The sequence below is a fragment of the Oncorhynchus clarkii genome, chromosome 9 (assembly GCF_045791955.1).
Source record: "Oncorhynchus clarkii lewisi isolate Uvic-CL-2024 chromosome 9, UVic_Ocla_1.0, whole genome shotgun sequence".
Lineage (NCBI taxonomy): Eukaryota > Metazoa > Chordata > Actinopteri > Salmoniformes > Salmonidae > Oncorhynchus > Oncorhynchus clarkii.
The window spans coordinates 41,044,497-41,060,964 of record NC_092155.1 but is presented as its reverse complement, the minus strand read 5'-3'; the positions used below and the strand labels follow the sequence as shown (position 1 = coordinate 41,060,964).

General features: G+C 43.8%; 1 protein-coding gene across 3 annotated transcripts in view; it reads right to left on the bottom strand.

The window, feature by feature from the left end:
• Positions 1 to 16,468, bottom strand: part of LOC139416305 (nuclear receptor coactivator 3-like) — a 125,577-nt gene that overhangs the window by 32,413 nt on the left and 76,696 nt on the right. For 2 of the 3 annotated variants that reach the window (XM_071164797.1, XM_071164798.1), the window contains exon 3: positions 15,539 to 15,630. The gene's annotated coding sequence lies outside the window, so the exon portion shown is untranslated. Of the gene's footprint in view, positions 1 to 13,811; positions 14,101 to 15,538; positions 15,631 to 16,468 lie in introns of those variants that run through there. The other variant, XM_071164799.1, reaches the window with a different exon arrangement.

Genomic DNA, 16,468 nt, shown 5'->3' with positions numbered 1-16,468 from the left:
CATGACGTTGGAAGGTGGTGTGATGCTCCTCCTCCCTCAGTACTATATTGGTTTCCACTCCAGACAACAACATTGACCTTAATTGGGAAGCGTCATACTGTAGCTCTGTATGTAGGGAAACACGTGATTATGTGGCAAAAAAAAAAGGTTTCACTCTGAGGAATTCACAAGCAGCTTTGTTTAGAACACGCTCACTCAGTCCCACCCTCGGTCTCTTCCCCTCCCTCCCTCCCTCCCTCCCTCCCTCCCTCCCTCCCTCCCTCCCTCCCTCCCTCCCTCCCTCCCTCCCTCCCATACGTGTTTCCTTCAATCTATCCATCCCCGTCAACCCTTCCCTTCTCCTACCTGCTTTCCTATCTGTCTGTCTGTCTGGGAGGTGGAGAGGAAAGGGGGAGGGATTAAAGAGAGGCAGTGGAGAGCTCAGAGGAGGCGCTTAGAACTAGAGCTAAAGGAAGGGTTTAACTGAAGCCCTCTTCCATCAATCCTGATCATGCCTGCCTGTATGCCTGCCTGCCTATTGATAGAGTTCTCAAAGAGAGAGAGAAAGAGACCGCAAAGAGAGAGAGAAAGAGACCGAGAGTGAGAAAGAGAGAGAAAGGGGGAGAGAGAGATGGCTCCAGCGTTCTAATTACAGTGAATGAGGTGGCCCCAGAGGATGACTGATTAGGAGGGATGCTGAATGCCCCAGGGAAATGGGTCACCTCCAGTGTGGCATGAGACACCCATCCACCCGCTCTTCCAGAGGAGTGCAGGGAGTAAAGTCAATTACACACCAAAGACACTGGGGCCTGGTGGCACACTGGGAAGCAGGGGGGCTGTGGTGGTTACTGGGTATGGTACAGGGGGGAAGAGAGGGTGGGATGGGAAGGGGAGGACGATTTTGGGAGAAACAGGCCACGACTACAGAGAGCTACAATGAGTGTAAGTAAACGTTGATGAAGTTGTCGTCCACCTCTCTCTCCGAGTGAGCCTCCATATTTCCCCTGTCTGTCGTTCATCCATTCCACATGCTCCTACTGTAGTTACTGGCATGTGGGCCGTGAGGTCTCACACATGAGAGTCCAAGGTTAAACTCTGTTTTTTGTTTTTTTAAATTAATATTCTGCTCACTTCCATTTGCCCCCCCCCCAAAAATCAAAACACAACAAAATAATTTGTATTACATTTTTTTATGTATAGTATTTATAAATAGAACATGAATAGGACATGAGGATAGGACATGAAATAATAAATCCCCAAATACAAAGAACTGAAACACAAAAGTACCCAAGGCCCGAAATTTGGCAGGAATCAACAAGGTAGAAATAAAAACACGACAGAGGACATAAAAGGCACAGTATGTGAGTATGCAAGGGTGTATATGCGAGGGGAGTGCGGGTGTGTAGGAAGATGGGGTGCCTGTGTGTTTTTTGTGATTAGAAGTGTGATGAGTTAAGGGAATGAGAAAGGAAAATGGTTGCTTTTGCGCAGATATGGGATATACATTTTCAAATAAAAATATATAGTTGGTTTATTTTTGTCCTATCATGATGACATGGTGCCAACCCTACATCCTAGACACCAACCTGAGCGACCCACCCACTAAGGAGAAGTTTTGTTTTATAGGCCTACTTACAACTAGCCTACGCAGCCATGACAGAAAGATGAAGGTGGTCAGAGACCCACTAAAGCCGTATCGTCCAGTCAATAATTTGAGGGTAGGTCCAAAAGCCAAAGCCCCGGATGGGTGAGCATAATATACAAGGATGTTCTCAAAGCATCTAATGAGAACCTTGACGACCTCGTACCTAGCCGGTTGGAATTCTGGTGGAATACCCCACCCAGGGGGTGGCAGTGCTGAAAACACTGGCTGCAGTAACCATTGGGAAGGGAGTTATTATTGTGGCCCTGCCTTCACAGAATAATCAAAAGGCCTGACACACAGAGGTGCTTGGGAAGATGGGTCACAACAGAGGACCAGCGTGCATGGGTGTTGGGGGAAGGGGTTTATCGGAGCTCCATTAGCTAGGACTAGATATTGGTTAATTAAATCTGTAGGTCGATCTATAGGTGGAAGGGGAGTAAGGGGCAGAGCTGTTTGTTTGAGAGGGGTGGGGTGAGTCGAGTGTATGCATCCCACATCTGTTGACAAAATCTATGAATTCCTACAGCCAGTCCTTGTTATAGGTAACGATCCTTCATAGAAGTGCTAATATTATTATGCACATTAATCGTCAATTGTGGGAAGAAATTAAGATATGCAAGATTTTTATATGTATAGATATTTTTTAACAATGTTTTTTTAATAATGATGCAGTACAACCGAGGTCAAAACATTAGAAATGATGTTTGCTGCAGATGTAATGGTCGTCGATGGTGGAAGAAGGTGAGGACCAAGGTGCAGCGTGGTAAGTGTCCATATTTATTCAAATGAACACGGAAATAACTAAAATAACAAAGAGAAACAACCGAAAACAGTTCTGGCTGGTGCAGACATACAAAAGAAAACAATCACCCACGAAACACAATAGGAGAACAGCTGCCTCTGATTGACAGCTGCCTCTGATTGAGAACCATACCAGGCCAAACACAGAAATAGCAAATCATAGAAAAACTAACATAGACAAACCCACCCAACTCACGCCCTGACCATACTAAAACAAAGACATAACAAAGGAACTAAGGTCAGAACGGGACAGCGGAGCTGGTTCTGTACTGTAGGTGACACCATGTGCTCTTTTTAAAGGATGGGCCCCTATCTCTTAACCTTTTCACAGGTGAGTTCCAAATATCTCTAATGGCCCCAGAGTGAGTTTTTTAAGTGCATGCTGTCAGAATGCACTCACTGTTCCAAAATGTGATTGTTACGCAACAGGAGAGTTAACCTGCGCTGTCAATTTTAAATTTATTTTCTAACAACGTTTTTTTTCTAACAACAATTTGAATGGAGGTGTGTTCCACCTCCTCGTGAATTCACAATGAACTAGCCCATTTCACTGTTGCGGACAATTTATGTTTGAGGATTTACTGAACCGGACAAGCTTATCTCTTCGATGAAAGCCCAAACACCTCCCCAGATTAAAGTATGCAGACATTTGCCCAGTCTAGCACAAACTATTCCCCCCCAGCTAAATTTGACCGCTTGTTTTAGTTCAAATCTTTCCTCAGTTAGCGCTAGGACTAATGTAGCCTACATTTTCCAGTTTGGATGATTGTGTTATGCTGTCGCCACTTCTGTGAATGTCTGAACATTGCATACGTAAACAAACTGGTCACATTCAGGACGTAAAGTTCGAAGGATTGTGTCTGTGCACAATGTTTCTGTGTTTCCAGCTGTTGCGTCAATCGAAACTGGACGTTCCAAATAAGCGTTCTAAATCACACCGGAGGTTTTAGCAGGTGGAATATTAAGAGGACAAGTAGAGGTTTACTTAGTTGCAGCCACAGTACGCTTAACAGTGTAAATATGGTACGGCTATATGGACGCTCAATTATCATGTTACTTCTTAATAGTAAGTTGACAAACATTAACTTTGCAAAGTATAATCAAAACTTGCATCTCATTATGATAAGTGGTAAAATAAATATAGCTAGTTAGAATTGTAGTGGCTTAGCAGATAAGAAATCGCAGTCTTAAATCTTGACTACAGATAAGAAAAGACAATCAGTCTTTACCTGGCTAAAAGAGAATATAATATATATTTTGTTTACAGGAAACTCATTCTACACCTGTAGACAAAGTTGTATGGGAAAATGACTGGGAGTGGGGGTGAAATATATTTCTCCCATGGGCAAAGAATCCCAAAAGGGGTGATGATATATTAATTCAAAATAATTTTGATCCGAATTTGGAAACTGTTGAAACAGATCCACAAGGAAGGTGGATCCTTTTAAATATGCTGTTGGACTATAAATACATTTGTCTTATTAATCTATATCCAAATGATGAAAATGTATAATAATTTATTGAGCTTACATGACTCAATTATTTTGGTGGGAGATTATAATACGGTTTTGAGCACCTCAGCGGAACCGTAAAGAAAATCACACTACAAACCATCACCCTTTTACGGTTACAGAAGTCAACAAATGAGAGCACCAGGGGACACGCAGGGCCTGGGTTAACCTCCACATCACCCGAGGAACAGAGGAGGAGTAGGATGAGGGTACGGCGAAAGGCTATCAAAACTGGTCGTCAAGTGCGTTTGGGACAGAGAATAAAAGGAGCAGATTTCTGGGCATGGTAGGATAGATTCAGGGCATAATGTACAGACAGGCGTATGGTAGGGTGTGGGTACAGTGGAGGTAAACCTAGGCATTGAGTGACGATAAGAGAGGTTGCATCTCTGGACGCACTAGTTATGCTGGGTGAGGTCAGCCCATGTGTGGGAGGTGGGACAAAAGAGGTATCTGAGGCATGTTGAGTGGGACTAGGGGCTCCGCAGTGAACTAAAACAATGATAACTATCCTAAACAACAGAATACAAGGCATATTGACATTAGAGAGAGTCATAAAGCGAGGCATAAAGCAATCACAGGTGTTGATTGGGAGAGTTAGCTAATGAACAGTCCAGCAGGCATCAGCCAAGTAGCCAAGTGATCATAGGGTCCAGTGAACAGCAATAGATGAAACAGGGAAGCCGCTAGGTAGTCTTTACTACGCTAGCAAGCGGGAGACAAAGTTTTTAAAAAAAAGTTAGCAGGCGGGGCTAGTAGAATCGCCTGCGCCGACGTCCGGAAAAGGCCGGTTGAGGGCACAATGGATGGAATTACGTCAGCAAACCAGTCGTGATGGAAAGGCGGGGCTCCGTGTCGACAAAGGTTCCAGGCCAGTTTGCTAGCCGGGAGATGAGCCTTGCTTGCGGCTAACTGGTGCTAGCTTCGGGACAAGGGTGTTAGCCACTATAGCCACTCGGTAGCAGTTAGCTAGCAGTGATGATCCGATGCAAAGGTCCAGAGCTTACGGCAAGAATCCGGTAGTGTAGTGGATTCAAGTCGTGTTAATGAAGAATCCGGGAGGCATCAGCTGTGTAGCCGAGTGATCATAGGGTCCACTGAGCAGGCCGGGAGGTGGGCCTGGCTCAAGGCTAGCTTCGGGGCTGGGCCACTCGGTGGCAGCCAGCTAGCTGGGATGATCAGGAGTAATGGTCCAGGGCTTACAGCAGGAATCCGGTGTTGTAGTGGAGAAAAACAGTCCGATACTGGCAGGCTGGCAAGTATTATCCAGGCTAAAAGCGGCTGGTGTCTGTGCAAAAGGTAAAGGCCGCTAGCAGTGGCTAACAATGACTAAATAGCTATTATCTAATTAGCTGGTTAGCTTCTGATGGCTAGCTTCTGATGGAGGTTCTGGCTATAAGGTCTAAAAATAGCAGATCCGTATGACATTGGGTGAGGTCGGTTGCCGGAAGGTATATTTAATTTAAAAATGGAAAAAGAGATTGAAAATATATTTAAATATATACATAAAAAAACAAAAAATACAAAATTTACACAGGAGAAATACAAACAACGTCTGCACTGCTACGCCATCTTGGATACAAAATGATTTATTATTATTTTCAAAACACAGTTTGTGCCTGTATTTAGTATTCATGCTAGTGAGGGCTGAGAATCCAATCTCACATAGATACATTGTTGCAAAGGGCACCAGTGTCTTAACAGCGCGATTTGCCAAGGCAGCATACTCTGAGCGCAGCCCAATCCAGAAATCTGGCAGTGGCTTCTGATTAAATAAAATTTTCACATAACCACATGTTGCAATTTCAATGAGACTCTCTTGTTTAGATATGAGTAATTTTCGGGAAAAGTACCTGCGTAATTGCGCACCTAACTCACTCAGGTGCTTAACTATATCACATTTGACATTGTCCGTAAGCTTGAGGTCATTTGCACACAAAAAAATCAGACAATGATGGAAAGACCTGTGTGTTGTCCTGTTAATGCAGACCGAGAAGCGCTCCAACTTCTTAATCGTAGCCTCAATTTTGTCCCACACATAGAATATACTTGCAGGGGGTCCCTGTAATCCTAGATTCAGATCATTCAGGCGAGAAAAAAATTATCCAGATAGGCCAGTCATGTGAGAAACTTGTCATCATGCAAGAGGTCAGACAAGTGAAAATTATAGTCAGTGAAGGAAACTTTAAGCTGGTCTCTCAATTAAAAAAATACTTTGCCCCTTGATAACCAGCGCACTTCGTATGTTGTAAAAGCGCTACATGCCCATATCATTGCATAGTGCAGAAAATATACGAGAATTCAGGGGCCTTGCTTTGTCAAAGTTAACCATTTTCAATGTAGTGTCCAAAACGTCTTTCCAGCTGTCAGGCATTCCCTTGGCAGCAAGAGCCTCTCGGTGGATGCTGCAGTGTAGCCAAGTGGCGTCGGGAGCTACTGCTTGCATGCGAGTATCCACTCCACTATGTCTCCCTGTCATGGCTTTTGCGCAATCAGTACAGATACCAACATGTGCGGCAGCTACGTTTGGCTACATACGGACCGTTAGTGGAATTTCCGCGAGAGCGCAACGGTTAATGTGATTGGATGTTAATTATTTGACTAGGCTACCTATATTTGACAATTTGTTGTTATTTCGCTGAACACTAGATGGTTTCATTTTATTTTTGGCAGCGAAACGAGGCTACTCAGGCGAGAAAAAAACCTCACCCAAATGTATAGCCCCATTGGAAAATATCATTGTACTGGTTGAAAATGTGAAGAAAAAATATATTATAATAATAAATATTATATATACACAGTTGAAGTCTGAAGTTTACATACACTTAGGATGGAATCATTAAAACTCTTTTCATCCACTCCATAAATTTCTTGTTAAGAAACTATAGTTTTGGCAAGTCGGTTAGGACATCTACTTTGTGCATAACACAATTGTTTACAGACGGATTATTTCACTTATAATTCACTAATTCACAATTCCAGATAATTTAAATAAGTATTGGAAAAAATAATTTAAAAACAATTTAAACAAGTATTGGGAAAAATAAAACACTATGAAAAATCTGGGAAACCCGGCCTGGTATTCATAGCTGACTTTGAAAAGTCCTTTGATAAAGTACAACTTGAATTTATATAAAAATGTCTGGACTATTATAATTTTGGAGGATCTCTTATACAATGGGTTAAAGTTATGTACAGTAACCCTAGGCGTAAAATAGTAAATAACGTCTACTTCTCAGAAACAGGAGTAAAACACGATATGTATTATGGCCATTGAAATGTTAGCTATTAAAATCAGATCCAACAATAGTGTCAAGGGGCTATAAATCCAAGGTTTAAAAACAAACGTGTTCTTGTACGCTGATGATTCATTTTTTAAAATTTTAAATCCGCAATTTTTGGATCCCTGCACAGCCTCATCAAGGATCTAGAAAATGTTTCTATCCTCTCTGGATTAAAACCAAACCATGATAAGTGCACCATATTACGTATTGGATCTCTAAAAAATACAACTTTTACATTCCTGTGTAGTTCAACAATAAAATGGCCGAGAGTGAAGAGGACATACTCGGTATTCATATCCTGGAAGAAAGGATCTCACTGCAACACATTTTTATTGAAAGTTTGCCAAATCAGATAAGATTTTGCTACCATGGATAGACAACACCTGTCTATTTGTGGAAAAATCACCCTGATTAATTATTTTGTCATATCCCAGTTGACCTATTTACTTATGCCAACGACTTGTTGTTGTTTTTTTAATTATGTGAACAAAAAAATACTTTATTTTATTTGGAACGACAAGCCAAACAAAATTAAACCGACCCAGTTATATAATGAATATGAATTCAGAGAGCAGAAATGAAATATTAAAGCATTGGACCTCTCACTAAAGGCTTCAGTCATACAAAAACTATACTTAAATCTGAACTGGTTCTCTAGCAGATTAGTAATAATGGCTCACCAGGTGTTCAAGAATGGCCCGTTTCCCTTCATTCAGATTACAACCTCTCACTTTCAGTTATATAAAAATGAAATCATCTCTAAAATATTGCTATTTTTAAAACAAGCAACAGAAAGCTGGTTGCAATTTCAGTTTAACCCACCAGAAAAGAGAGAACAAATATGATAAGAAAAATGATGGTTAAACTCAAATATACTTATTGATATAAAAATATTTTGTGAAGAAAAAAGAAACAAAAAAGGTATAATCTTTGTAAATTATATCATAAATAGGACTGGTGGAGTTGTCACATATGCAGCTAACAGAAATATATGGAAATGTTTGCTCTATCCAGCCACCTGATTGTAGCAAAAATTGAGGAGGCAAGTGGAAAGGAACTTGTCTGTCAACTCCATGGTACACCCAACTAGTTTTTCAATTTAAAGGACTATACAAAATGATTGCAACCAATAAAATGTTATATATAATACCAGTCAAAAGCTTGGACACACCTATTCATTCAAGGGTTTTTCTTTATTTCTACTATTTTCTACATTGTAGAATAATAGTGAAGACATCAAAACTATGAAATAACACAGGAATCATGTAGTAACCAAAAAAGTGTTAAACAATTCAAAATATATTTTATATTTCAGATTCTTCAAAGTAGCCACCCTTTGCCTTGATGACAGCTTTGCACACTCTTGGCATTCTCTCAACCAGCTTCACATGGAATGCTTTTCCAACAGTCTTGAAGGAGTTCCCACATATCCTGAGCACTTGTTGGCTGCTTTTCCTTCACTCTGCGGTCCAACTCATCCCAAACCATCTCAATTGGGTTGAGGTTGGGTGATTGTGGAGGCCAGGTCATCTGATGCAGCACTCCATCACTCTCCTTCTTGGTCAAATAGCCCTTACAAAGCCTAGAGCTGTGATGGGTTATTGTCCTGTTGAAAAAAATGATAGTCCCGCTAAGTGCAAACCAGATGGGATGTTTTTATTTTTGTATTTAACCTTTATTTAACTATGCAAGTCACTTATTTACAATGATGGCCTACACCGGCCAAACCCGGACGAAGCTGAGCCAATTGTGCGGCGGTTGTGATACAACCGGTTGTGATACAGCATGGATGGTGTATCGATGGTGTATCGCTGCAGAATGCTGTGGTAGCCATGCTGGTAAAGTTTGCCTTGAACTTTAAATAAATCACTGAGTGTCGCCAGCAAAGCACCATCACACCTCCTCCTCCATGCTTCATGGTGGGAACCACACATGCAGAGATCATCCATTCACCTAAACTGCGTATCACAAAAATACAGCGTTTGGAACCAAAAATAGCAAATTTGGACTCATCACACCAAAGGACAGATTTCCACCAGTCTAATGTCCATTGCTCGTGTTTCTTGGTCCAAGCAAGTCTCTTCTTCTTACTGGTGTCCTTTAGTAGTGGTTTCATTGCAGCAATTCAACCATGAAGGCCTGATTCATGCCGTCTCCTCTGAACAGTTGATGTTGAGATGTGTATGTTACTTGAACTCTGTGAAGCATTTATTTGGGCTGTAATCTGAGGTGCAGTAATGAACTTCTCCTCTGCAACAGAGGGAACTCTGGGTCTTCCTTTCCTGTGGCGGTCCTCATGAGAGCCAGTTACATCATAGCACTTCATGCTTTTTGGCAGCTGCACTTTAAGAAGCTTTCAAAATTCTTAACATTTTCCAGATTGACTGACCTTCATGTCTTAAAGTAAGGATGGGACTGTTGTTTCTCTTTGCTTATTTGAACTAAATATGAACTTGATATTTTACCAAACAGAGCTATATTCTGTATGTCACCCCTACCTCGTCACAACACAACTGATTGGCTCAAACACACATCAAGAAATAAACTCCACAAATGATCTTTGAACAAGGAACACCCGTTAATTGAAATGAGTGTGCAAAGCTGTCATCAAGGCAAACGGTGACTACATTTGATTAGTTTAACACTTTTTTGGTGACTACATGATTCCATATGTGTTATTTCGTAGTTTTGATGCCTTCACTATTATTCTACAATGTAGAAAATAGTAGAAATAAAGAAAATACATTGAGTTTGCTGATGACACAACAGTGGTAGGCCTGATCACCGAAAACGATGAAACAGCCTATAGGGAGGAGATCAGAGACCTGGCTGTGTGGTGCAAGGACAACAACCTCTTCCTCAATGTGATCAAGACAAAGGAGATGATTGTGGACTACAGGAAAAGGAGGACCGAGCACGCCCCATTCTCATCGACGGGGCTGTAGTGGAGCAGGTTGAGAGCTTCAAGTTCCTTGGTGTCCACATCACCAACAAACTAATGTGGTCCAAGCACACCAAGACAGTTGTGAAGAGGGGGCGACCAAACCTATTCCCCCTCAGGAGACTGAAAAGATTTGGCATGGGTCCTCAGATCCTAAAAAGATTCTACAGCTGCACCTTCGAGAGCATCCTGATGGGTTGCATCACTGCCTGGTATGGCAACTGCTCGGCATCCAACCGCAAGGCACTACAGAGGGTAGTGCGTACGGCCCAGTACATCACTGGGGCCAAGCTTCCTGCCATCCAGGACCTCTATACCAGGTGGTGTCAGAGGAAGTCCCGAAAAATTGTCAAAGACTCCAGCCAACCTAGTCATAGATTGTTCTTTCTGCTACCACTCGGCAAGCGGTACTGCCAAGTCTAGGTCCAAGAGGCTTCTAAACAGCTTCTACCCCCAAGTCATAAGACTGAACATCTAATGAAATGGCTACCTAGACTACTTGCATTGCTACTCTCTGTTATTATCTATGCATAAGTCACTTTAATAACTCTACCCACATGTATGCTAACCGGTCGACTCTGTACAGGTAACCCCTATATATAGCCTTGCTATTGTTATTTTACTGCTGCTCTTTAATTATTTGTTACTTTAATTTAATTTAATTTAATTTATAATTGTTTAGCTATCTTTCTTAAAACTGCATTGTTGGTTAAGGGCTTGCAAGTAAGAATTTCTCTGTAAGGTGCATGTGACAAATACAAGTTGATTTGATTTGATTAGATCACTTGTTTTGATACTGCCCATATGTAGCTGGTTTTTGGTCACAGGTTCAGGAATGGCCCAAAAATTGCAACATTTACATGGAGCTACTGTATATTTACAAAAACGTACATATGGGGGATTGGAAATGATGCAGACAATTACATTGATAGAAAGCACAATCTGTCTTCAATATTTAAGCTGATCTACCCCCTAAATAAACACAAGTAGAATAATAAGACTTGCCCATGAACTCACCGCTTCAGCAATGTATAAACAATGCAAGCCAGAAAAAGATAAACAATGTGAGATATGGCATGGAATATATTGATTTACAGTAGCAGTACACTGATAGGTTATTGATACAGTTTAGAGATGGCATTTGCAGATCCAGAGAGAGAGGGAGCGAGAGAGAGAGAGAGAGAGAGAGAGAGAGAGAGAAAGAGAGGGAGAGAGAGAGAGAAAGAGAGAGGCAGACATGTTGTCCGGGGCGAGTATTGAAGATGCAGCCAACATGGTAATAGCACAGCCGTGTGTGTGTGTGTGTGTGTGTGTGTGTGTGTGTGTGTGTGTGTGTGTGTGTGTGTGTGTGTGTGTGTGTGTGTGTTGAGAAAATAAGCATGAACGATTTAAGATGGAGGATGGGTCCAAAACGAGCAGCTCTCTTATGACTGATGATGTTTGTGTCTTTGAGAGCCATTAGGCAGCTGTTTTCAGGCATGACGCTAGGCAGGCACAGGAGGGAGAGGGGGAGGAAGAGAGGGGGGAGGCAGGAAGTGAGAGGGGAAGGGAGGAAAGGAGAGAAGGAAGATAAAGACAGAGGGGTAGAGTGAGGGACGGCATTAGGTAGAGGGGATGATATAGAGAAGGAGAGAAGAGAGAGGATCAAGAGAAAGACGGGCAGAGGAGAGTGAAGGGAGAGAGACTAAGGAACAGTGACATGAGATAGAGTCGGGTGCACAGGTAGGTCTGACTGTACCTTGATCATGTGTCTGTGTATGGGAGCCAAAATGTGTTACTGTTTACCCAACCCATGTTATATCACTTTGCAATGAAGACTTTGTACTGAGGAACATTCTCTCACTTGGGTGTGTGTGTGCGCACGCGCGCGTGTAAGGTAACACAACAACTTCAGTTACACCTCAACTAACACAAGTGAAATGCACAACACACTCAGGAGGGGCAGACAGAAATGAGAGAGAGAGAGAGAGTCTATCTCAGTTCTCTGACTCAAAACGGAGAAAAAAAATCAAGAAGAAAAAGCCTCCCACGATAACATGAGTCATACTAGAGAAAAACTCAACAAACAACAAACAAACAAATGCCTAAAAAGGGTTATTGAGCGGAGACAGACAGGCTGGTGCAACAAACTGAGGCAGAAAACAAATACTAGTTCATGAAAATAAACTATAGACTTTGTATGGAGAATTCTCTTTGGCCCGTCTACGTTGATGTTTCAACAGCATTTGACTTATCTCTCTGACGCGATTCTCCAATGTGTTATATCTGTACTAAAAAGGTTTTTGTAACGGAGTCGAGCAATCTCCAGGGTTATCCACATACTTTTGCATTTATAGTGCATGTGTATGTTTTCTATACCTGTTCGCGCCTCTCCCTGTGGAATTCCTGGTCCCCGGCAGCGTTTGGAACTGCCGATCTACATGCAAGAACGGCAAGTTCATCTCAGCCTATGCTACCCTTCAAAACCCCTGACTTTTTGGCCCTGACAGAGACATGGATCACCCTGGAGCACACTGCTACTCCAGCTGCTTTCTCTTCATCCGATTACTTTTTCTCTCATAGTCCGAGAGCATCTGCTTCTAATTTCTCCTAAACTGAGATGATCTTTTCTCCCTCTCTCACCTGTCCATCTCCTCATTTGAATTCCATGCTGTCACTGTTCCAAGTCAAGCCACTCACATTGTCATCTATCGCCCACCAAGGTGCCCTTAGAGAAATTGACACCTCGATAAGAACATTTCTTGAAGATGGCTCACCACTCTTCGTACTTGGCGACTTCAACCTGCTGACGTCTGCCCTCGATTAATTTCTTTCTGACTCTCTCCTTCCCCTCCTTGCCACAGTTGACCTCACACTTTCCCAGTCCCCTTCCAAGGCAGACAATACGCTTGACCTCATCTTAACTAGAGTCTGTACTCCTACTAATCTCACTGCAACCTCCATCCGGGTTTCTGATTACTCATTTGTTTCCTTTTCTGTCTCCCTTTCCTCCAACCCTAGCTACTTAACCCCTACCAAGATGGTAATGCGGTTTTGCAATCTTTGCGCTCCTCTTCTACCTTCGCTCCCTTCTGCTAAATTAAACTTCCGGAGGACCCATCATCCTTTCACCTCTTCCTCTCTACCTTCACCTGTATCCGCTGCTAAAGCCAGATTCCTTCACTCAAGCTTCTGCCTCTAAGCCTAGGAAACTCTTTTCCCTCCTCCTTCCTTAATCCTCCACCTTTCGCCCTCCCCGTGGACGACTTTGTCAACCACTTTGAGAAGAAGGCTGACGACATCCGACCCCATCCCCTGCTCCCTTCCCCCAGACCATCTCTGGAGACCTTCTCCCATTCCTCACTTCCCTCATCAACTCATCCCTGACCACCGGCTGCGGTCCCTCTGCATGCCTGGCAGATGTCTCAGCATGGATGTCGGCCCACCACCTCAAGTTTAAATTTGACCAGATAGAGCTGCTCTCCCTCTCGGGAAAGGCCTCTGCCCACTCAAAGACCTCTCCGTTGCGGTTGACAACTCCACGGTGTCCCCCTCCCAGTGTGCAAAGAAGCTTAGCGTGACCCTGGACAACAAACACCCTGCAAAACATCAAAGCAGTGACTCGCTCCTGCAGGTTCATGCTTTACAACATCCGTAGAGTACGACCCTACCTCACACAGGAAGCGACGCAGGTTCTAATCCAGGTACTTGTATTCTCCCGTCTGGACTGCTGCAACTCGCTGTTGGCTGGGTTCCCCGCTTGTCCCATCAAACCCCTGCAACTTATCCAGAACGCTGCAGCCCGCCTGTTGTTCAACCTTCCAAGTTCTTCCATGTCACCCCGCTCCTTCGCACAATCCACTGGCTTCCAGTTGAAGCTCGCATTCCACTACAAGACCATGGTACTTGCCTATGGAGCAGCAAGATGATTTGCCCCTCCCTACCTTCAGGCTATGCTCAAACCTTACATCCCAAACCCAGCACTCCGTTCTGCCACCTCTGGTCTCGCCCTTTCACCCCTACGGGAGGGCAGTTCCCGATCAGCCCAGTCCAAGCTCTTCTCTGTCCTGGCACCCCAATGATATCCTACTATATTGAGGAGAAATGTACTTACTATGACCGTGACATGTGGTTGTCCCACCTGTCTGCTAAATGACTTAAATGTCAAATATAACGCTGGGAGAGGCAGACAGACGATTTCGGGTGCGAGAGAGGGGGCAAGCAGGGAGGCGGGCGGGCAGGCGGGGGATGGGGAGGTGGTTGTCTGGTGAGCGAGGGGAGGGAGTTGTGAGGCTAGGCGATACAGACAGCGGTGGCTGTTGCCCAACCAGCCAGCCAGCCCCAGTTTCATAATCTCTGTTGACAAAACAGAAGTGCAGTGCGCCCCGGTCAGATCATGTAAACACCCAGTAGGAACATGAGACAGTCAGACCTGCCGTCTACAGCCGTGCTGATATTTAGCTCACTGCTCTGACAATGACTGGCTGTAGTCAGGTTGGTGACCTCCACTATAATTAGCCCAGTTAGGAAAAATCCATAATCCATATTGCATTGGGTTGACACTAGAGAATGGTTGGCATGCAGGACTGACTGAGGCATTATGGGTAGAGGAGTCTTTCTGGTGATCTAAGTCCGTGTGACACGATGCGGCAGAATCCCAGAGTCACCTGCAGATATCCCACTTCTCCACTCTACCCCCTCCTCTCCATAACCATCATTCTCTCCTCCCTCTCTTCCCCTGATCTACTCCTCTCCTCCCCCTGCTCTCTATATACCACCTCTAAAGGCATACTCTCTCTCATATCCACCCCCACCTCTCTTCCTACACCACCACCATCCCTCTCTTCACTTGAGTGCGGGTGTGTTTCTGTCACCTGCAGACTAAGGTAAAGATTAATGCTTTATTTCTGTCTCTATGGCAGGCAGAGCAGGGAGACTAATTAGATTTCTCCTGCTGCCTCCCCAGCAGCCTCTCTCTCTTTCCACCTTTCTCTCAAACCTCCCTCTCTCTACCACAAAATCTGCCCTCCCTCTCTCATCCCTTCCCTCTTTCGGCCTCTCTCGCTACCCTCTGTATCGCTCACCCAATTCTTCTTCCTCCCTCTGGAACCTGTACCATCTCCCAGGGGAGAACGCTTTGAAACGCAATATATGACAAATCCAAAATGGCTCCTGGAGTAATGGCCCATCGGTCTAAATGACCATGTCCTCCCGTGTCGCTCAACCTCTATGGTCTGGCCAAGGGGGTCAGAGAGAATGTTGTGCTGCATAACAGATGAGTAAAAAGTCAACAATAGAGATCCCACTCCATTCTCACTCTCTGTCTACAACAGATTATAGGCCTAGTCCACCTAAACAGGTAACCATGCCAACAGCCGTGTGATGACAAGTGACCCACCTTGTGATGGAGCCTGGAGTGGACGAGACGAGTTCTCTCTTGGAGATAATGGTCCTATTCTGGACTGGTCTACTGGTCTTCTACGCTGGTGTCTATAAAACACACACACAATAATAATAATAATAATAATAATAAGCACTTTTGCAAGACATTTTATATTCTGTTATGTTGTCAAAATGATGTTTATACGTTATTAATCAAGTTGTTAATGACCACCCAGGAAACATCATTCACATGGTAATGAGGAGCAGGAGACATGAGGCAGGAAGCCTGGGGCTTTCGGTAAACGTCGGACGCTTTGTGGGAACGCGCTCACACACACACACACAACTTCTAAATCCCGAAAAAGGGTGTGACATGACTTTGACAGCAAGTACAGAAGTATTAGAGAGAGACCGAGGGGTGAGCGGTCGAGTGCCTGTGAAACCAAGCCAACACGCACAAACAGACCACTGGCTTAGACTAGACCGCCATCCTAAAAATGTTGCCTTTTCATTTTTGTCCTGGGCTGAAATACAGAGAGGAAGAAGCGCCTCGGAAGAAGAGAGTACTATCCTTTTGGGTTAAGGAGTGTGTAACCATGGTGAGAGGTAGGCGTTTCCATGACACCCTGCCTTCAGCGTGAGCGAGCAAGACGGCCAAGCCACCGGGATGTCTCATGTTCCTCTGTGTACGCGCATTGTGAGTGCATGTGCGTACGTGTGTGTGTGCATTTCACTCTTAGTCTACACCTTGTTATTTACGAAGCATGTGACAAATAACATTTGATTAGATTTTTGTTGTGCTTTAGAGTGTGTAATGCACGAGTGTATGCATGTGAGAGAGAGAGAGACAGAACATGTGCCTGCATGTATAGGTTTGTACATCAGTGAGAGTGTGTGTGTGTGTGTGTGTGTGTGTGTGTGTGTGTGTGTGTGTGTGTGCCTGTAC